This window comes from Mauremys reevesii, linkage group 3 (assembly GCF_016161935.1).
Source record: "Mauremys reevesii isolate NIE-2019 linkage group 3, ASM1616193v1, whole genome shotgun sequence".
Taxonomy (NCBI): domain Eukaryota; kingdom Metazoa; phylum Chordata; order Testudines; family Geoemydidae; genus Mauremys; species Mauremys reevesii.
In genome coordinates, this window is record NC_052625.1 from 188,699,924 (window position 1) to 188,722,022 (window position 22,099).

General features: G+C 41.3%; 1 protein-coding gene across 1 annotated transcript in view; it reads left to right on the forward strand.

The window, feature by feature from the left end:
* The first annotated feature begins 4,523 nt into the window (after window positions 1-4,523).
* Window positions 4,524-22,099, forward strand: part of TDRD15 (tudor domain containing 15) — a 60,321-nt gene continuing 42,745 nt past the window's right edge. Inside the window, exon 1 of the mRNA XM_039532185.1 lies at window positions 4,524-4,637. The gene's annotated coding sequence lies outside the window, so the exon portion shown is untranslated. The remainder of the gene's footprint in view (window positions 4,638-22,099) is intronic.

The following is a 22,099-nucleotide window of genomic DNA, read 5'->3' on the forward strand; positions in this document are numbered from 1 at the left end:
AACCAAATCAAAACATTTATTTTTAGCTTGGATCAATAGTAATTTGGGTTCCCCTAAACTGCCAGGGTGCCTCATGGGAACTGTAATTCAGGTACCTCGTGACTTGACTCTTCTCTGTGGGATAGGCTCTGTTGCTAGATTAATATCCCATGCAGGGCCGGCTTTATGACCCACGGGGCCCGACTGAAATACTCGGCGGCGGTCCGGGGCTTCGGCAGCACTTCGGCAGCGGGGGGTCCGCTCCGCGTTTTCCATGGCACTGAAGGACCTCCCGCTGCCAAAATGCTGCCAAAGACCCCCGGAGCGGACCCCCCGCTGCCAAAATGCTGACAAAGACCCCTGGAGCAGGGCCCCCTCAGGTGTGGGGCCCTCTTTTGCGCAGGGCCCAATTCCCAGGAATCGGGTGAATTGGCTTAAAGCCGGCCCTGCTCCCATGATACACCATGTTCACATAACTCACATGATGTACAGTGTCAGTTCAACCAGAAGGTAGGTAGTGCATCATGGCAGATATAGTTCAGCCAAGGAGCCTAGCCCTTCCTTGACATCTCTGGGGTTAGGATTTCATCTAAAGGCACTTGGACGGGCAAGCCATTTTGGTCAGACCAGAAATCTCATAAGAACAGACTTTCTGTGATTTGGGTTGAAAACACCACAAGAACAGCATTTCTTACATACTTCTGTTTCCATTGCTGATCTTGTCTAGTACCCATCAGATCCACCAAAGTATTGGAGAAAAGCATATTTGTTTTCCAAAGAGCCCATTGTGACCATTGCTGCCCCAAAACACAGAATGGCCTGTTGCACTCTTTTTACTTTGAAATGTGACTGTACCGGAAAAGCAACTATGTGTGTTCTGTGTATTCAGTCATGTCTGACTTTAATGACACATATAGATCTTTATTACTTAGCACTATAGGTGAGCACAGCTCTGGAAGAGTGAGAACTCTCTGGATTGCCGACCATTAACAGGATTTTTAATAAATTCTACTGTATAACCTCATTTTCTTCAGCGAGGATTCCAGTTGTAAATCAGGGCAGATTGTTTAGACAATGGGTTGGATTAGTATAAATGAGGGCCAAATTTGCCTTCAATATCCCGCCTCAAACCAGAAGTATGTATGTGACACACTTGCATTATTATTAATAGTGGTAGTAGAATTACCAGAGCACCTAGGAGTCCTAATCATGGGCCAGGATCCCATTGTAACCTCACAACAATATATGCTACAAAATGTTACAACACTATATTGAATCCCTGTCTCCCAAGACCTAGACTAGTGCCCTAATGACTGGCCCATCCTCCCTCGCCGTCATGCTCATATAACGTTCCTGGGGCATATAGCTTACAGGGAACAGTAATATCAGGAAAGGATTGACGGTTTTAGATACCTTTTAATGTAATTTAACCATTAGAAATAAGAAGGAGGATCTAGCACCATGTAACCAGCCAGAGATCACAGACCACAGTTGAGGAACATCTGCATTAAAATATTTTAAACTCTTGGTTCAGCTGTTGTTGTTTTTTATCTTAGATAAGAGGCAGAGAGACTTTTTTTTTGCTAAGTTATTGATGAAATATATGGAAGAGAAGAAGAAAAACTATTATCTTCTACGTGGCATTACCAGAAATGATAGTCATAATGAATGAAACATTAAGAGATAGACAGCAGATTTCAGTGCTAGGTGGAGACTGAACTTTAAACAAAATATAGAACAGATCATAAATTCCTGTAGCTTTTGTCATTACTGGATGAAGTGCTATCTACTATGCTTGACTCTTTGAGGAATCAGGGAGCAGGTAGTTATATAATGCCTGCATCCGTAATTTTCACTCCATGCATCTGAAGAAGTGGTTTTTTACCCATGAAAGCTTATGCCCAAATAAATCTGTTAGTCTTTAAGGTGCCACTGGACTCCTTGTTGTTTTTGTGAATACAGACTAACACAGCTATTCCCTGATACTTGACACCAGGGAGTTAAGGTTAGTAGTAATGATATCAATAACCTTTCACTTATAGGTTGCCTTTTTACAAGCAACCTTAGTGAGTACTAGTCTCAATTCAGTTCTTAGAGGACAGAAATTGACAGCATAAAAACACATTACTGTAACTAGCACTACTTTGCATTCCCACCAGAGGCCAAGGATCAAAGGGCCATGGGAAGCGAACTGTCCTTTCACCCCCTAGAGAGGTCCCTAGCTAAACTGAGGACTTAGGCCCTGATTCAACAAGGCTGTTGACTTTAGGCATGTGAATAGTCTTACTGAATCATGGGGCTTGCTCCTGGGCTTAAAGTTACTCATGTGCTTAAGTATTTTGCTGATTCAGTAATCCAGTTTATTTAACCAGAATTACAAATCATATGACATTTAAAAATATATATTTAAAGAAGGACAAGTATCCTAGAAATTAGTGTCAATCAAAAGTTCTTGAAAAAGAGTAGGGGCGTCATAGATTACCTGTCTAAAACAGGCTGCATACAGCCAAGCAGTGTTTTTACTATCGGGTCATTAGAATGTAATTAATCATTAAATTATATTAATTATATCCAGCCTTTATATACAGCGTAACACTACACATCAGGAAACTGCAGCATTTTGTAGCATGTAGTATGCATGTGAATAAAGTGAGAGACACCAATAACATACATTCTCATTGTGGTAACTCATCTAAAATGTGCTACAACCTTATTAGCGATTCCTTGATATTTGTTTACTGCAGGAGATGTCTTTTCATATGGCCTCATTATTAATGCTTCATTGATAAACAATAGAAGGTGACTGAAGAACTCACCATGTCGAAGTGACTTTATTTGTAAGGCCAGTACCCTCTCTTCCTTCAAATCCTTCCTAAAGACCCCTTTCTGTTGTGATGCCTACAAAAGATTATCCAACCAATGATTGCTATGTTGAGAGAGAGATTTTTCTTTGCATGTATTTTTTTAAATAATGTTCAGTTGATTTTGAACCATCAAGTTGTAAAATGGACCCGCTTGATCTAGTTTTTGTTACCATTGTCTTCCCTTCTCTTTTGAGCCTGATCCAACACTGTTTTAAAGTCAATGGAAGAACTTCCACTGATTCACAGATTTTAAGGGCAGAAGAAACCATTTTGCTCATCTAGCCTGACCTGCTACTTGAGGCAGGCCATAGAATCTCACCCAGTAATTCCCACATCAAGCCCACCTCTTGTTGTTTAGCTATAAAACATCTTTTAGAAAGACATTGGCTTGATTTAAAGATTTCAAGCGAGGGAGAATCCATCACATCCCTTGATAATTTGTTCCAATGGCTTACTGCTCTCACAGTCAAAAATTTGCATTCTATGTCTAGTCTGACTTTGTCTAGATTCACCTTTCATCCTCTGGATCTAGCTATGTCTTTTTCTACTAAGGAATCATCTGCTATCAGAACTCTTTGTCCTATGTATATGCTTATAGACCAGAAACAAATAATCTCTTAACCTTATATTTGATAAGCTAAAAACATTGAGCTGCTGAAATCTCTCACTAGAAGGCATGTTTTCCAGACCTCAAATACTTCTTGTACCTCTTTTCTGAACCATTTCTAATTTTTCAACCTCCTTTCTGAAGTGTGGACACAACATTCCTGTAATAGTCTCACTAATACTATATAGAGAGGTAATAGCACTTCCCTACTTTGATTCAGTATTCCCCTGCTTATACATCTGAGCAGCAGTATTAACCCTCTTAGCCACAACCTCGCAATGGGAGCTCATGTTCAGTTGGTTATCCACCATAACCCCTAAATCCTTTTTCAGGGTCAGTGCTTTTCTGAATGCTGTCTCCCATCCTGAAAGTGTGGTCTTCATTCTTTGCTCCTAGATGTATGACCTTGCTTTTGGCTGTATTAAAATACATATTATTCAGCTGAACTTAGCTTATCTGGCAGTGCTGCCTAATGGACAGGACACAGGACTCAGGAAACTGGTTTTATTGCTGACTTGGTCACTAGTCTGCTGGGTGACCTTGGGTAAGTAACTTCACTACTCTGTCCTCAGTTTCTGCATCTGTAAAATGGAGTTATTGGTACTGACCTTCTTGGTAAAGTGCTTTGAGATCTACTGAGGAAAAGTGATAATAATTTTTATGAATGATTACCATTATTATTTTATTTTATTATATTTTTATTAACATGCAATTCAGATTGCTTTGTATAACTGACCTATCCTTAGCATTATTTACTACTCTACCAATTGACTTCACTGAGCGTTAGCTCAAGTGCCTATTGCTTGCTAAACACTTTTGTTGTGTCTTGTTTTGAATTAGACTCTAACCTCCTGGGGGTTGGGGCTGGCCTTTTTTGACTGCCAAAGTAACACGGTAACAAGGTGGCCTGTCCCTTTAAGGGCTAGGAGGCCTGGAGCTAATCAGCCCTGTCCCATCAGCCCCAGCTGCACTATAATTAAGTAGCTGCTTCCCAGCCTGGGGCGGGGGGTAGCTGATGCCTAATGGGCCTTATAAAAGGGCTGAGAGAGCTCAATGTGGGGGAAGCACTCATAGGAAGCAAGTGGTGGTGAGGGGTGTCTTATGGATCTCTGAAGCAGAGTCTGTAAGTACTTCAAGGAAGTAGCCTGGGAGTCAGAGCTCAGTCCCAGAATACAGAAGATGGAAAGGTAACCCAGAGGGACTGAGTCGGTGGGAGGGACTCCCAGGGAGTAAGTGTGGGAGTTAGGGCTGTAGGGATTTAAAGGTAGCCCAGAGATATTAGGGCATGGAGCTGCAGCAAAGTACTTGAGGATGAGGGGGAATTATTCATAAACCCAAATGTGTAAAAATTGAATTGTATCAGAGTTTTATAGGGTACTTCATGGAAAGTGAAGAATTTCATTGCACTCAGCATCTCATTATAGAACTGTATTTCATCATTAAAATAATTTTCTGGTAATTAATTGCCAAAAAACCTCAATAGTTATATTGTGAACCACCAATATAATTTGCATATTCTGCTTTTGACTTTACAAGATACTATATGCTATAAAAGAATAAAAAAGTCATGCATCTATGCAACTATCAATACTGTCTTATGAAAGGCTGTTTTGGGCTAGATAGTAAATAGTGAATCTAAGGTAGAGTGTTGTTGCATATATTTCTTATGCACAGCCTCCTGGAAATAAAATATGTGATTACATGAGTAGCAAGGTGCAAAAGACTCTGCTCTGAAGTTCTTTGTTGTTTATTATATTTTTAGGGCTGAAAATCACATTTTGGACTTCAGAGGAAAAACCAATAGTACCATTTTTCAGTCTGTGTGGATTATCAGTTATTTGTTTTGTTAGTGAAGTCTATACATCAAGTGTAGTAAAGTGGTCTTGCTAGGGATAACTGGGTTACTCAGAGTATTATGGGATGGAGCCATGCCCACCTATCCCTTATCTACTGCATAGTTAGTAGCAATTCCCCACCCCTCACTCTATTGTGGTGCAGCTAAACAAAACAGCAAGTTCCCAGCCTGAAATCCTATAAGTAAATTTATTTCTGTTGCAGTGAGCAATCCCTTACATACTGGATAGTTCCTCAGCTTCACAAACTTGGGGTTCATCTTTGATTCCTCCCTCTTCTTCCTTTGATTCCTTCATCTAGGCTTTTACCAAGTCTTGTTGTGTCTTTCTTTATCATATTCCGAAAATCCAACCATTCTTTTCTGTCTCAAATGGGCAAAATATATGCCCTGGCTCTGGTCACCCTCTAAATTAATTAGTAAAATCTCTTCTGTAGTCTTTCCAAATCCCATACTACAGGGATGAGCAACTGGCAGCCTAAGGGCCACATCTGACCTTTCAGATCATTTTATTACCCACCACAGCCTAGCATGGGGCAAGCAGCCTGGTAGTTCTAAGGCCTAGAAGGGGATGAGGGAGGGCCCTGCCTGTGTGTGTGTGTGGACGTGTGTGCCATGTGATGCTGTGGCAAGAGCCAACAGGATGGAGTAGGAATCTGGGCCCAGCCCTGGAGGATGAGAACGACCTCCAGAGTGAGGGCAGGGCAGGTTCCTTCTCCAACCGCTCCCCGGGCCTCCCACCTCCTGGGACCCTCCCCACATCATACCATCTATGGTCAGGATTTGACCTCCCTCCCCCATGTCACAGCCCCTGGCCTGCCAGAGGGTTTTAATGGATGTTGTGGCCCTCTATTACCTTACAGTTGCCTTCCCCTGCCATCTGCTATGGGTCAAAGGAAATCTGTAGTTCTAAATTTATCTGAGGCCATGGACCATAATACAATTGGATTTGTCCCTCTCCACAGAATGAGTTTGATCCCTTGCATTAGACAAATTGAGTTAGCCCACGGAAACTAATTTGGATAAAGAAGCAGCCAGGGGTGAAAGTAACATAGAAGACTTACCGGTACGGGGGCCCAGCTAGAAGGGGCGGGGCCTCAGGCAGAAGTGGAGGGCCTGGGGTCAGCATCCTCCAGCCAGCCCATCCGCACTGCCTGGCCCATGCCAACAGGGGCTCCAGCAGCAATTTAAAAGGGCCTGGGGCTCCGGCCACTGCTGCGGTAGCAGCGGCGGTGGCTGGGAGCTCGGCCCTTTTAAATCTCCGGTCTCCGGGACAGCTACCCCTTTTACACACACACACACACACACACACACACACACACCGCCCCCCTTTCAGTGGCCTTGGCGTGGTGGGGGGCAAAAGGGGCAGTGACGTTAAAGCACTGCCGCTGCGTACGGCCTGGTACTGACAGCCACTTCTTACTGGTATGCCATACCATCCCCTACCTACTTTCACTCTGGAAGCAGCAGTCATCTAATTAGAATGAACCAACTCTCTATGTAATTTGAATACATTTGGAAAAAAGCAGCTTCTGAAATCAACACAGGTAGCTACAAGAACTGTATGGATGAAACGATAATGCAATTGGTTTGTGGACTACTGTCCTTCAGGATCTCACCCAACATGAGAGAGATCCCTTTATTCAGAAAAATAAGATTGGTATCTCACGTGGAAATCATTTCTGGAGTTGTATTGTGAGCATATGGCATCTGGAATGGCCATGTCTTTATTTGTCCACCACACATGCTCACGTCCATTTCTGGATACACACTTCCCCACAAGCCCAGATGTTTCCAAATTTGAGGTTTAGGTTCAGACCCATTTCTGATATTAGTTTGTTTTAGCTGATGTTGGAAAATCCACACTATTCTTGCAAAGACACACTCCTTTGTATAGTCAGAAAAAATGATGGTGAAAACAAACTTGCTGTCGTTTACCCACTTTGCATGTGTGTATGATGACATCAAGTAGAGCTAGATTATCAAAACAGCTCAGTTCCAGTTTAGGCATCAAAATATATGCCCTGATTTTCACAATGGGGCTGAGCTATTTTGAAAATCTGGCTTGAATTTTGGATGCTTGGAAAATCAGGCTCGGAGGTCTTTTGAAAATCTGATCCTTAGAGTCTGACCTACAAAGATTATAGAGACCTAATCTTATTGCCAGAGGTAGATACAATTGTTTTTGAGCTGAAGAAGCAGCATTCTAGTTCATGTTATGATGGGGTGTGGATGATTTTTATACGTCAGTCTGTCTACAGCACAGTGATTCGTTACAATGGTCTTTCTTCAACTGAACTAACTTTTTAAATTAAGATAAGCCATAAGCGACATAATTAGAGTTTATCTTTTGATAACAGCTAGGGCTGTCAGACAAGAAAAGAGAACATTCTGTTGTTCAAATGTTATTAGTAACAGGAACAAACCTTCCATCAGCTCATCCTTTTTCAGTTATTTGAAAACAGGTTTACTAAAGGTAAACAGAGCACCTACATATTTATTTAGTAGGAAAGAGCCAAAACTTTCAGAATTATGTTGCTCCAGTCATTTCAAATTTAAAGAATAAATGGATTATCATGTAACATAAAACTTATCTTGCCTTGTTGAAAAACACTGAGTTATTTTTAGAGAAATATGAACACTGTGAGACAGATTCTCTGCTGGAGTGAACTGATGGAGCTATGCTCGAGAGGATCTAGCCTGATACTTTTTTCTTGATAACAATATCAGCAAGATCAGCAAGTCTGAGATTTATGGAGCCAGTTTCTTAGCTCTTTAACTGTGTCCATAAAATTTGCAAGGTTATCCATTTTTCACTTGCAAAATCTCATATTTGCATAGGCAAATAGAAAATTGTGTTTCTAAATTCTGTTTTTTCCTCCATCGCTAGCCCCCGTTCACTTTCTAAACTGTCTCGCTGTCTGTTCTCATTCAGTTCATTGGGCTCAGCTACCATCTCTCCTAAATTTACCTCTTCACACCAGAACTTTCACCACCCACCCTTTGTCTCATCTTCCCCAGTCTGTCTAGTGTCTCCTCTTGGACGTGTTGCTTGTACATTTATCAAAGCTTTTCATCTTTCAACTCATGCCCTCTCCTCTTCTCCCTACTGCCTTTCTCTGCTACAGCACAATGCTATAGACCTTCTTGTCACCGAGGCTTACAAGTTTGGTGTCACTTTTGACTCCTCCCTTACCTTCTCATCCAATATCTAAGATCTTGCTAAATCCTGCATAGGTGCCACAGTACTGTAGTCTCCTCCTCCTGTTCATTTGTATTTTACCAGTTCCATCCTATCCAGACTTCCATTGCTAGGGGCGTTTTCTACTCCAACTGCTCTCACCAGAGCACCTGCCTCCTCCTGTAAATGGGTTTGTATTCTGCATTAAGTACAAGATAATTGTACTTGCCTTCAGAGTGCTTCAGAATTCTGCTCTCCATGGAGCTCTCCTCCCAACTGCAACCCCACTCCTGCAATCTGGTGTGATGAGAGCCTAACACCAGCACAGCGGCTTCTTCAGGGTTTTAGACTGAGTGCAGTGACTCCTAGGCTAAGACCATCCTTGCTGTTGGTAAATGGCACACAGCCCAGGGAAGGTGAGTATGCCTTACTCATCGCTGGATAGGGCTGTGGGGATCATGGATGTTAGAGGGGAATGGATGAGGTAGAAGTGGAGGCTTTTATCCATGTGGAAAACTTTTATGTGCTTAAAGTTTTACACACAGAAAATTGTTAGTGTTTTATGTTTTTAATGTGGGTCTAACTGTTTGCTTTCCATCACTTGCCCTCATAACTTCCCTGGTCCCCTTATACTATTCCTGACTCTGGACCAAGGGCACTCAGTGCAACTCAGAGCATGGGGAAAGTGCAAAAGCAACTTTAAACCACCTTTGCACTTCCTCAATCCTAGGTCCAACCTGCACTGGGCCACTTCCTTTATTTCAGATTAAGCAGAGCATCAAAGAGAGTAAATATAGAGGGCCAGGTATTCCCCTGCTTTAGGACAACTTTGTGCTGCTCCACCAGCACAGAGCTGCTTTAAAACCACTTACACTAGCCACAGAAGGATCCTCCCTATGCAAGGGGATGCTAGGAGGAATAGATCTGGCACAGCGCTCCTTTGCCAGTGCCTGCTCTGAATCTCTCTACACAAAGCTGTGAGGAACTTCACAAAGACCTAATACAGCAAAGTGTATGGACAGCACAGTGGCAGATTAAATTCACCGGTGACACATGCAAGGATATGCAAATTGGAAGGAATAATCTGAATTTCTCATACATTTTACTGGGTTCTAAATTAACTATAAAAACTCAGTAAACATACATGCTTATAACTGTGTCTGAACAGTTCAGTGAAGACCTCTGTTTAGTGTGCAGTGTGATGGAAGATAGCACAGATTATACTATAATGGCATTATATTAATAAAAAACAATGATATAGAATCATAGAATATTAGAGTTGGAAGAGACCTTAGGAGGTCACCTAGTCCAATCCCCTGCTCAAAACAGGACCAACACCAACTAAATCATCCCAGCCAAGGCTTTGTCAAGCCAGGCCTTAAAAACCTCTAAGGAAGGAGATTCCACCACCTCCCTAGGTAACCCATTCCATTGCTTCACCACCCTCCTAATGAAATATTGTTTCCTAATATCCAAGCTAGACATCCCCACTGCAACTTGAGACCATTGCTCCTTGTTTTGTCATCTGCTGCCCCTGAGAACATCATAGTTCTATCCTCTTTGGATGTCACCATCTGGGATACCACATTCAATTCCTGTTATCCTGTCTCAAAACAAACATTGCAGAAATAAAGGAGGTTGAGAGACAAGCAATAAAAATGGTCAGGGGCATGGAAAAACATCCAGTCAAGAGAGATGAACAAGATTAAGACTATTTGTGTTAGAAAGGAATCAAAGAGGAGGGGGCAGGATAAAGGCACACACAACAATTAATAATATAGAGGAAACATCAGGCACTTCTATTCACCCCTTCTCACATTATAAAAATGAGGGGCCATTCAATGATACTGAAAGTTGGCAGTAAATTTGAAACTGAAAAAATGAAACATGATGCCCAACTGGCCCCTTGAACTAGTTGCCACTAGATATTATTGAGGCCAAGAGAATAACGGAACTTAAAAAAAAAAAAGGGACTGGACATTTACTGGGATAATAAGGATATCCAATGTTTGGAAAAAATATACATTTTCATGACCAGGAGACAAATGGGGATGAGGAAGGCTTTTCTATAATGCCCTTCTTAAGGGCTTCTTGCATCCTTCTCTGAAGCAGCTGGTATTGCCAACTGTTAGAGACAGGATACTGGTTAGAGGAACTCTGTTCCTGCATGGCAATTTTCATGTTCATGTAATTCTAATTTTTTTCTTTGAATTCATAAGACATGGTTCTAAGAGAGTTTGAGTTTATTTCTATTGGGGAAAAAAACAGCACGTCTCTACTTCTCATATACTTATTTTCTAGTGACTTAAGTGGAATTACATATGATTTACCTGAGGGTGAGAACAGAGTCAGGTCCTTGACATGCGAGAAGGAAACGTTTGATAGTTATAGAAGGAGAACTTGATACTTTTCCAATGGGATAGAAAATTAATCTTGGAATGGGAAGTCAGCTTACAGACGCAGTAGTTAACATTTCAGTTATTCATTTTGATATATGTATTTTTCAGGCGTTAGTATTAAGATGAATATTGAACTCTAGTTATTTAAGACTTAAGATCTGAAAGTAGCTGTTGACTTTTTCTAATGACTAAACTCTTTGGTAAGGAATTATTTTGGAATACGGTAAGAAACAGGCTAATGTTTCCTTCATATTAGCGTTGCAGTTTTTGGCAAAATGGTATTACTATGCAGTGAATTAATTAGGAGATTGCTGAAAACGTAGGGTGATTATTCCTTTGTTCTCAGCTGTACAACAGATCCATGGATTCTTTACACAGGGATCTTTCTGTTTGACTAGTTTCTAGTTTACATTTATACCTAATGTCAAACATTAACCTGAAAGGTGAAACCCCTTATTGCAACATCATATGATAGTTTTTCTCAGAAAAGTTGTGGTTGTTTTTATATTTCCCCAAAAGAGCTGAGGAATGCTGTATCTCAAATTAGAATCATATCTAATTTCAAAGGCTAACAGCTAAATAATGCAGAATAACAGATTGTTCAACTAATAAGATACATAAATATTTAGATCAGCCCCGCACCCATTTATCAGTAATAGATGCACCATTGTGCCAGGCAATGGACAAACACACAAGAAGATATAGGAGTAGGCTTTCAAAGACACAAACAAGAGTTAGGTTCCTAAATGCCATTTATGCCTTTGAAAATCGACTCCACAGTCTCTGCTCGAAATCTAATTTGATATATGAGGCTACTAGTGCGTGTAAGATCTTACACAAATAGAACTCACACTGACTTCAGTGGAAGCTTTACCTGAGCAACTGTTGTAGAATGTAACCATCATACTTTATTTTCACTTGGGTTACTAATCCAAGGGTGTTTTCCATTATATAAAAATAAATGTACTTTGAGTCCTGCAATAATTGTATGATTAAGATAATTATGATACCGCAGCTCACAAACATTGAAATCAGCTGTAATAACTGGGTGTGTTCCTTCTTTGGATATAAATTGAGAACCCCTCTTTTAAAATCTGTAAAGCCTACTTCTGGCATGTTTGAGGAAATTGGCATCATCTCACCCCAAACAGGAAAACATACACTTTATGATGCAAAGGAATGCCAATATGTAACTGATATTTGTAGCATGAGGAGTGGACTAGACAAAGAGATTCAGGAGCAACCTAATTTGGTGTGACATTTGGAGCTCAGGATTGCAAATTGATGGCAAGGCTGCAACCAGACAAAATCAGGCCTCTCTGCATGTACTGCTGGCCTCTGTATATGCTCCATAGAGATCTCTTGTTAGCAATTCTGCTTGTCTGCTATATCACTTAAAATGAATGAACCCATTCACCCCAGTATAGAAGGCCTAGAGTTCAGACTCCTTTCCTGGAAGCCCCATTTTATGGTCTCAAGTGAAGGCTGAATGGTTCCTGCGTAGAGGTGAATTTCAGCCACCGTATGAAGCCACATATGGATCACCCAACCCAGTGATCCCTAGAAGCAGGATGAAAGCCACACCCATTGGACCCCTCTATGACTTTTCTCCCATGCAGACTGCTGAGCAGTTTCTCAATAGTGGGGCCATCACTGAGGTAGCCAGACTTTTCTCTCACATTCCTGCTCCGGCTACAAACTTACTGAAACATTACCTGGCATTTCCTCTATAATCTGTACCATTATCTTGTGACACCAGAATCACTAGGGATATAAGGGAGTTTAGCAGAGACATTGAACAATAGCAAGTGACAGCAAAAGTCAACAAGTTCCATCAGCACTTTAGAAAATCAGGTCACTTATTTTGATCTCTAAAGATAGACTTGGGAGCCTAACTTTAGGCACCTATTTTTTAAAAATCTTGGCCCTGTTAGACAACCACTGATTCATCCCCTGTAACTAAGGATTGTCCCCTTATTTGTATTTTTCAGGCCTTTGTCTAGTTTTAAGGACACAGGCAATTGGGTTTTGTACTCACCATAGCAGTTGAAAACTATTCTACAGTCTGTTGCATTTTTTTCATGATGGAGAATCTTTGATACACTCCTCATTAGGGAAAGTTTATCCCCAGTATCTGAGGTGAACAGGAATTCAACACCAGCAGGCCACCACCTTAAAGTAACCTCAACTGCTGGACTGAGCCCAGTACTGCTGGTGCCAAAGCACAAGCCTCAACCACTCCTTATCTCAACTACTTGAGAAAAAGAAGCTACTCTTATCATTACATACCTATTGATGGTTTAACTTCACTGCTTGTTCCCCTCTCTTTACCGTCCATTATTTTACTTTCTATTACTCTCATATCTCCTCTGTAAATAAAATAGTCCCAATCTTTTAAAATCTCCCCATATGGAGGATCTACCTTCCCATGTCTCTGCTCAGTTTTGTTTTCGCTTATTGGAATTTTCTCTTCCCTTCTATGTCTTCTCTGAAATGAGATCCAAAGTGAATAAAATATTCAAGGTGGAAGGTAACATTGACTGGTGTGATATTAGAATATGTTCCCTTTTTAATGATATTGTAATAGTGGAATGAAGGCGGTATTACTATTAAGAAGCTTGGATGCAAAGGTCATCATAGACTTTTTTAAAGGGGAGGGAGGGGGCTTTAGCACATCCATTGCGGCCAACAGTACAAGCAGCTCAGGCCCTTTGGTAGTGCAGGACAGCTGGATATAAAGGAGGAGGCTGGCACGCCAAGACCATGTGTTCCAAAAGGTGCCTAGGTTTCAAACTCAGGGACTGAGGGGGCGGAACAAAACTTTGTGTAATGCAGTCAGCACACCAAGTTTGGTGTGGTCCCTCGGAAGGAGCAGTCGGTGTTTGGCTGAGATTCTGTACGAGCCCTTGGAGAGAGGCATAGGCTCAGAATAGCTGCTTTGTGGGAGAAAGTTATGGTTCCTTACCTGAAAAAAAGGGTACAATCCGTGTGCCATTGGTTCCTCCTGCTGTCCAGGGAAACAAGACTGGGGTACATTTTGAAAATAAACAAATTACACTAAGAAAATATATGACTCTGTGTCACTGATTTCTTTTCCAAATGGAAATGCGGATCTGCATTTCATCTGTTGCTTAGTCAAGGGGCAGTAATACATTGTATAAATTATTCTTTAAACTCTGTTTAATGCAAGCTAAGACCTTAACTCGTCTTTTAAACCACTACTACACACTGGGCAAGCATCTACAATGAGATGTCCTAAATTATTATTATTATTATTATTATTTGAGGGGGGGAGGGATAGCTCAGTGGTTTGAGCATTGGCCTGCTAAACCCAGGGTTGTGAGTTCAATCCTTGAGGAGGCCACTTAGGGATCTGGGGCAAAAATTGGTCCTGCTAGTGAAGATAGGGGGCTGGACTCAATGACCTTTCAAGGTCCCTTCCAGTTCTAGGAGATTGGTATATCTCCTATTATTATTTATTATAAATAACACCTAGATCTTTCTACTGAGCAGTTTAGTTCTTTCTACTGTGCATTATCTTGCAACTGTCTACCTTGTCTAATGCTTAGTAAGTATCAAAGTCTGCCATGGAATGAAGTACAGTAATTAACAGGTTTTTCTTGTATTACACACAGGAGATAGCATAGAGTGGTATCAGTAAGTATGGGCTTTGCCCATCTTTAATATCCTATCTTGAATTTGTACTATCAGTACAAAGTGCATTCTCAGCAACTATGGACAGTTAAGCCAATGTCTGACTTCAGTTATTTCTGTTTCAGTTCTAAGGGTTTTTTTCAGTGATTAATGCATCCAGAGATGGGATTCAGATATATTTTTTATCAGTGGAATACAAGTAATTACAGTTGTCATATATTATTATTATTATTATTATTATTATATTTATTATTATTTTATTATGAAGAATATTTTCTTAGGTAAAGCCAAAGATCCCAATTCTGAGTTGTGTCCCAGTTGACCTCAGCAGAGCTCAGGAAGAGGTCAGGGAGCAAAGGGCATGGGATAAAAAGAAGTAAAATCAAAGTAAAGAAATTTTCCATAATCGTGTTAGATAATGAAGGCATAAAAACAAATAACCACATTTTGATAAGTTATGTACTTAAATCTACCAGCATTTTGCAATTGATAAAACTATAGATAAAAAGATTCTAGACTGAATGATGAACCTCTTAGGGAAGCCTTACTGTTATGTTACACCCCATATTCTTCATAGAAATGTGGTTATGATATGCATATGGCATAACTAAAATACTTTATGCAAGATGGCTCATATAAGATATCATTGGAAAGGTTATGATTTACTGAATGTGATTATCCGATTTGTATGCATGTAATTTCTGTATCTAAAGCTAGGAATATCGACTATGTAACAATTACAACTGTGTGTATTTGAGAGATACCCACCCGAAAACCAGCCATCACAGCCTTGATGGGCCTTTGAGAAGAAACAATAAGACTGTGAAAATACTAATCTCCCTCCTTCCTGAGAGGCTTCCTGGGACATAGCTCTGACACTACCAGGTCAGGTGATCCTGTCACCTGATACAAACACCACCTTGGACACTGCTTGGCACTTTTCCTCTGTAGGGGGATGGGAATCGAACAAAGGATTCCTGCCTTAGGGAAATCCAATTTAAGGGCTGGAGAGGGGGTTGATCTGGACTCTCCTCCATTGCCTATCCAAGAAGAAGGACTGCACGAAAAACCTGAAGGGACAAAGGAACTAACCTGAAGGGAAAGGCAGGGGTGAGTCCAGACTGAGACAGGGGTCCAATCTGTAAGAAGAAATAACTGAAACTCTGCATCCTCCATAAGTCAACATTTAGGGCGAGAAATTATATTTTGTAACCTGTTTCTTTAGTAAATCAAGCTTAGTTTGACTGTTGTGTTTTATTTGCTCAGTAATCTGCTTTGTTCTGTTTGCTATCTCTTATAGTCACTTAAAATCTGCCTTTTATAGTTAATACATTTGTTTTGTTTATAACATTACCCAGTTTGTAGAATTCATATCGGGGGGGGCAAGAAGCTGTGCACATCTCTCTTCACATTGAGGGAGATGGTGAATTTTTATCAGCTTGTGCTGTGCAGATTTTTCTGTACAGTGCAAGACAGTATTATTCTGGGTTTATTCCCCAAAAGGGGTGTTCACATAAGTGCTGGGTGAATCTTCTCGCACAGAGCTGACTTCAGTCTGTGTCTGTAGCTGGGTGTGGCCCTGCCTCTGTGTGTGTGTGTGTGTGTGCTGCAAGAGGCCGGAGAACCTAATTCAGCAAAACAGGGAGTGGGAGTCCAGGCTGGTAGAGGAGGAGGGGCTCAGTGAAATCCCAGTAAATACCTGAGACATTCCAAAAGCGGGGTCCAACCTGTTATAATTACTACTAACACAGTCCCACCCACAGCTGCAAATGATATCATAGACTTCTGGACAGTCACAAGAATGTTTCATGACCTAGAAAATTCAGCCAAATTTATTGTTACTGTATTTATTACAATAATCATTTTAACTTTTGCAAATCCTTTTAAAACATTAATTAAGCTTCATGACACCTCTTTAAAGAATACATTGCCATTTGACAGGAGTAAGTTGAGTGCATAGACAAGGCCAACAAAAGTGACCCTTTTTTTGGGTGCTTCAGGATTTGGGAGCCTAACCTGAGATATCCTGGGCCTGATTTTCAGAAGTGTGGAACAATCAAAATGTGATTTGCATTCAATGGAAGGTACTGATGTTCAGCACCTTTGAAAATCAGGGCCACAGTGTCTCAAGATGGGCATCTAAAAATTAATGCACCCAAAATCAGAGGCCAATTTTGAAAATTTTGACCTAAGTGTCTTCCCAAAGGTGACACAGTGAGCCAGTGGTACAGCCAGAACTAGAGCCCAGCTGTTCTGACTCCCACCCTCTTTCTGTAACCTTTACATAGTCATTCCTTACTACATTCCATTAAGGATCAGGGCAAAATTTATAATTTTCATTGTTTTGGACTTTGTATTGCTTTTGTCCTTTCTAGAGAACAATCTACCCTCCCTTAGTCTTTAATGTACATCTTCTCATTTCCCTCAATGCATTGCATCTTGGTAGCCTTCCAGGGCTAAATAAAATTAGAGTGATTTCCATTCACCCCCTAACAAGCCCCAGACATAACTACTGTGTATAACTAGTCACTGCTGAGTCATGTGAGGCACCCTGTTGCCTTAGGAACAGTCATTGGAGACACTTCAGGAGAAATCTTCAAAAGTGTCCAAGTGACTTAGGAGCCTAAGCCCGATTTTTCAATAGCAGCATAGTCACAGGCTCAGATTCCCAAAAGAATTTAGGATCCCAACTCACAATGAACATTGTTAGAGTCCTAACTCCCCATGTGCCTAGACATTTTTGAAAAGCCTACTAGGTGACTATCTGTGTCTTTAGATGCCTAAATACCTTTGAAAACCTGGCCCTTAGATGTCTAAGCTTAATTGAAAGTCAATGGGACTTAGGCTCCTTGATCATTCAAGACTTTTTGAAAATGTTACCCCTCTTCCTCTTAGGAGAAGTTAGAGGGTGGGAGGTCAAGTTAATGTTTCATAGAAAAATAATTTGGTTTTATTTCTGACTTTTTTATGTTTATGTCACAACCCTCATATTTTTAAACATATAATTAACTTCCCACAAAAACTACCACCCTTACTCATTGTTGAGGGGGTAGGCCGTGCCCAAACACTGAATGGGCCATAAAAATCAAACCAGCGTTATCTTAAATGTGGTCCTTTTAGCCCAGGCCTGAAGTACACTTGCATTTGGAGGAGATCGAATTGCTGCTGCCCCAGGGCTGTCGGTTTACCTTAAACAAGCACTAAGTTGATATGTAAAGGTTATCTCCTTACGTACATTATAAATGTAAGGCCATTAATCCTTGGTGACATTTGAAGCATGCAGACCAGAAACCAGCACTGATTCATGCACAGTGACGTTACCAGATCTAAGAGTGTTGGACGTCAGTCATATATGAACTAGAAAAATGTCTCTCACGGGTAATGCATGTCTCTTCAGTAATGTGCAGCTGTGCACATTACAGTCTCCTAGAATACAATCGCCTGGAACTTAAAACAAAACTAGAATCATGAGCAAATACATCACTGCTAATAACTGCAAGAAAAATGATTTTGCTGACCTCCACGGTTCCCTGTACCCTCACCCTACAATGCTGAGTGTTTGCTCCAGACTTGCCAACTCTTTCATTATGAGAAATGGCATTGGAAACTATTAGACAAGGAAGATGACTTCCCAGGCTAATCAGTCCCCATAATAAGGTTGCCGTCACAACCCCTGGGCAGGGTCACCATTCCACTGAAAACAGGATAGAAAAAATATAAAAACATAACAAAGAACCCTCCCCACCAAACCCTTTGCTTATAGTGCCTAGAACAGTTTTGCAGGGAACCCTTCCTGCGTAGAGAAGAACAGCTCTGGACTCCCTGTAGCAAGGGTCATTAACAAGTAGATAACCATAGAGGTAGAATTTTCAACTGAAGAGTTCAAGGTCTGTCCTGAATTGGAGAGAGAAAGCCAAGAGCACTGCACCCAGATACAGGTTGCAGTTCACACTGAAGTGATGTCTCAGTAGTAAATCATGGAATCTTTGGGGGTTTGAATATATTCACATGACTCTAACAGAGTTGTATAAGGAAATATTAACTGTTTTGTATATCTGGCTGGAAAATGAGAAAAAAGTCATTAAAATTGTCACCGTTTTTCACTTTTTGTCATAATTTTGAAACTCTGACTCCACTAATCTTCAAACAATTAGTTCCATTTTTTCTTTTCCACTTTCTCCAGGGAGAAAAATGGAATCCGCACTGTACAAAATGAAACCAGCTTTCCGTGATTTAAAAAAAATATATTGCTTTTAATGGCTATAGTACCATTACACGAATAACATCATTTTTACCACTTCTTTATTAATTATTTCCCTTTGAACTGTGATCAGTGAACCCAGATGTCTGAATGTGAGGAATTTTAGCTGTGGCATCTGGATCCTTCGTAGACTCCAAAAGCAAGTCTGCTATTGGCATCTAAACTGCATCACTCTCTTTCAAAGAACTAATACTGCTTTTGGCTTGGTATGTTACTGGGACTTCTTTATTGAGAAGCCTGTTTGCTTACATTTTGAATTAAGAATACTCTATGCACTTTGGATGAAATCTTATCCCTACTGAAGTCAATGGGACTTTTGCCACTGACTTCAGCAGAGCGAGAATTTCATCCTTTGTGCTTGTGGCTATGCCTACATTGCAATCAAAGATGTGATTTGCTGCACAGGCTGTACAAGCCCACCTGGGGACCCTATGTACATAGCTGCCTTACTAGACTTTGCTGAAAGCTCTGCTGTCAGATTTTCATTGCCATTGTTTGGTAGGTGGCTCCAGGCACCAGCACGCCATGCACGTGCCTGGGGTGGCAAACCACGGGGGGGCGCTCTTCTGGTCGCTGCGAGGGCGGCAGGCAGGTTGCCTTCAGCGGCATGCCTGCAGAGGGTCTGCTGGTCCCGTGGCTTTGGTGGACCTCCCACAGGCTGCCACCGAATCCGCGGAACCAGGGACCTCCCACAGCCAAGCCGCCAAAGGCAGCCTGCCTGCCGTGCTTGGGTTGGCAAAATACCTAGAGCCGCCCCTGGGTAGATTAAAGCTAGCACAGCTACGCCTACCCAAGCTGTAATTGCACCTCCAGTTACAGTGTAGACAGGTTTTGTTCACAGGTAGAAAATTATAACAGGATCCTAGGCAAAGCTCTCTACAGACTTTGAACTCTAGGTGCCTTTTTGGCTCCTCCAGAAAAACAAGCTAAAGGGGAGAGGATTGTGAGAAAAAAATCGGTGGTTGTTTTGGCTTTATCTTTTCTACATTTTCCCATATTGCAGTGAGACTGGTACCAGCACATGCATGGCATGTTGCCCTCAAACTGCACATAGACTGGGAGACTGCAGGTAAAAACGATATGAAATTCATTGATCCTGGAGCATCGGTTGTAATCAGGGGCATGTGCAGAAATTTAACTTTGACCCCAGCCTCAGGAAGAGCTAGCTCTTCCTGCCCCTCCCGGTGCCCAGCAGGAGCTTGGTCTTCCTTCCCTCCTCCTGTCTCACCCCGGCTCTGGCAGGAACTCACTCTTCCCTCCCTCCCCCTGCCCCGGCTCCGGCAGGAGCTTGTTTTCTGCCCCTCCCCCCTGGCCCGACTCTGGCAGGAGCTCACTCTTTCTTCCTCCTGCTCTTACCCAGCAGGAGATTGCTTCCCCTACCCGCCCCATGCCACCATGACCCCGAGGCCAGACGAGTTCTGTGCCCCTGAAGATTACTGGGGGGAGGGGGGCCCTGCTTGCTCTCCCCCACACCCTTGTGCACACCCCTGGTTGTAATTGGTCTGGCTCCATTTGCTTCCCAACCACACCTCATCCCTCTCACTGAAAACACAGTCACATATGCCATGATGCCATAGGATCCCCTAGCGTAAGGTTTGTACTTCTGACCCCTCTGATGTGGAAGCTGAATATTTACAACGAAAGAGGCATTATTAAAAAGAGAAAAATATTGGACCCAGATTGTTTTGGATTCTGATTCATCGTGCGAGGATTTAGCAGATGATTGAAGAGTAAGCAAGACACATGTCTTTTACTACAACCTTTGTGAAATGGATACATTAATAAATAGTATAAATAACAAATAGTAAGTAATAAATAGTAAGTAAGAAGAAAATAAGGTGATAAGTAACAGTTAGCATAGATATGTCAAGAAAAAATCATGTCAAACCAACCAAATAGCTTTCTTTGACAGGGTAACACGTCTTGTGGATGCAGTATGTGGTATATCTTGACTTTAATAAGGCTTTTGATATTATCTTGCATGATCTTTTCATACACAAAATAGGGAAATACAACTTAGATGGAGCTACTATAAGGTGGGTGCATAACTGGTTGGAAAACTGTTCCCAGACAGTAGAGTATCAGTGGTTCACAGTCAAGCTGGAAGAGTATAACAAGTGGGGTCCCACAGGGGAGCTTTGGAGGATAGGATTAAAACTCAAAATAATCTGGACAAACTGGAGAAATGGTCTGAAGCAAATAGGATGAAATTCAATAAGGACAAATGCAATGTATTCCATTTAGGAAGGAATAATCAGTTGCAGACATACAAAATGGAAAATGACTGCCTAGGAAGGAATACTGTGGAAAAGGATCTGGGGGTCATAGTGGGTCACAAGCTAAAACATGAGTCAACAGAGTAACACTGTTGCAAAAAAAAGCGAACATAATTCTAGTATGTATTAGTAGGCATGTTGTAAGCAAGACACAAGAAGTAATTCTTCTGCTCTACTCTGCGCGGAATAGGCCTCAACTGGAGTATTGTGTCCAGTTCTGGGTGCCATATTTCAGAAAAGACATGGACAAATTAGAAAAAGTCCAGGGAAGAGCAACACAAACGATTAAAGGTCTAGAAAGCATGACCTGTGAGGGAAGATTGAAAAAATTGGGTTTGTTTATTCTGGAGAAGAGAAGACTGAGGGGGGGACATGATAATAGTTTTCATGTACATAAAAGGTTGTTACAAGGATGAGGGAGAAAAATTGTTCTTGTTATCCTCTGAGGATAGGCCAAGAAGCCATTGGCTGAAATTGCAGAAAGGGTGGTTTAGGTTGGACTTTAGGAAAAACTTCCTAACTGTCAGGGTAATTAAGCACTGGAATAAATTTCCTAGGGAGGTTGTGGAATCTCCATCATTGGAGTCTTTTCAAAGCAGGTTAGACAAACACCTGTCAGGAATGGTCTAGATAATATTTATTCCTGCCCTGAGTCCTGCCTTGAGTGAAGGGGACTGGACTAGAAGATCTCTCAAGGTCCCTTCCAGTCCTATGTTTCTATGATTCACAAACACATTCTGTTTGAAAACAAAAACAAAAAATAAGATATGACAGCTAATTTTCAGGCAATGTTTGATAGCAACTAAGCACAGAATGCTGGGTAGACTTCTGTGTGCCTTTCAGTGTCCTGGAAATTCTGCCAAGGAAACCCAGGGCAAATTTATTTTAGTTAAACATTAGTTTGGTCAGTGTTTCTACACTGAATATTTTCTGCTCTCATCATTAACTATTTATTTCTCTAAATCTGAATAGCTGCAGCATTAAACATCTAAAAACCCTGGGTTTCCAGGTATAAGCATGGAAACA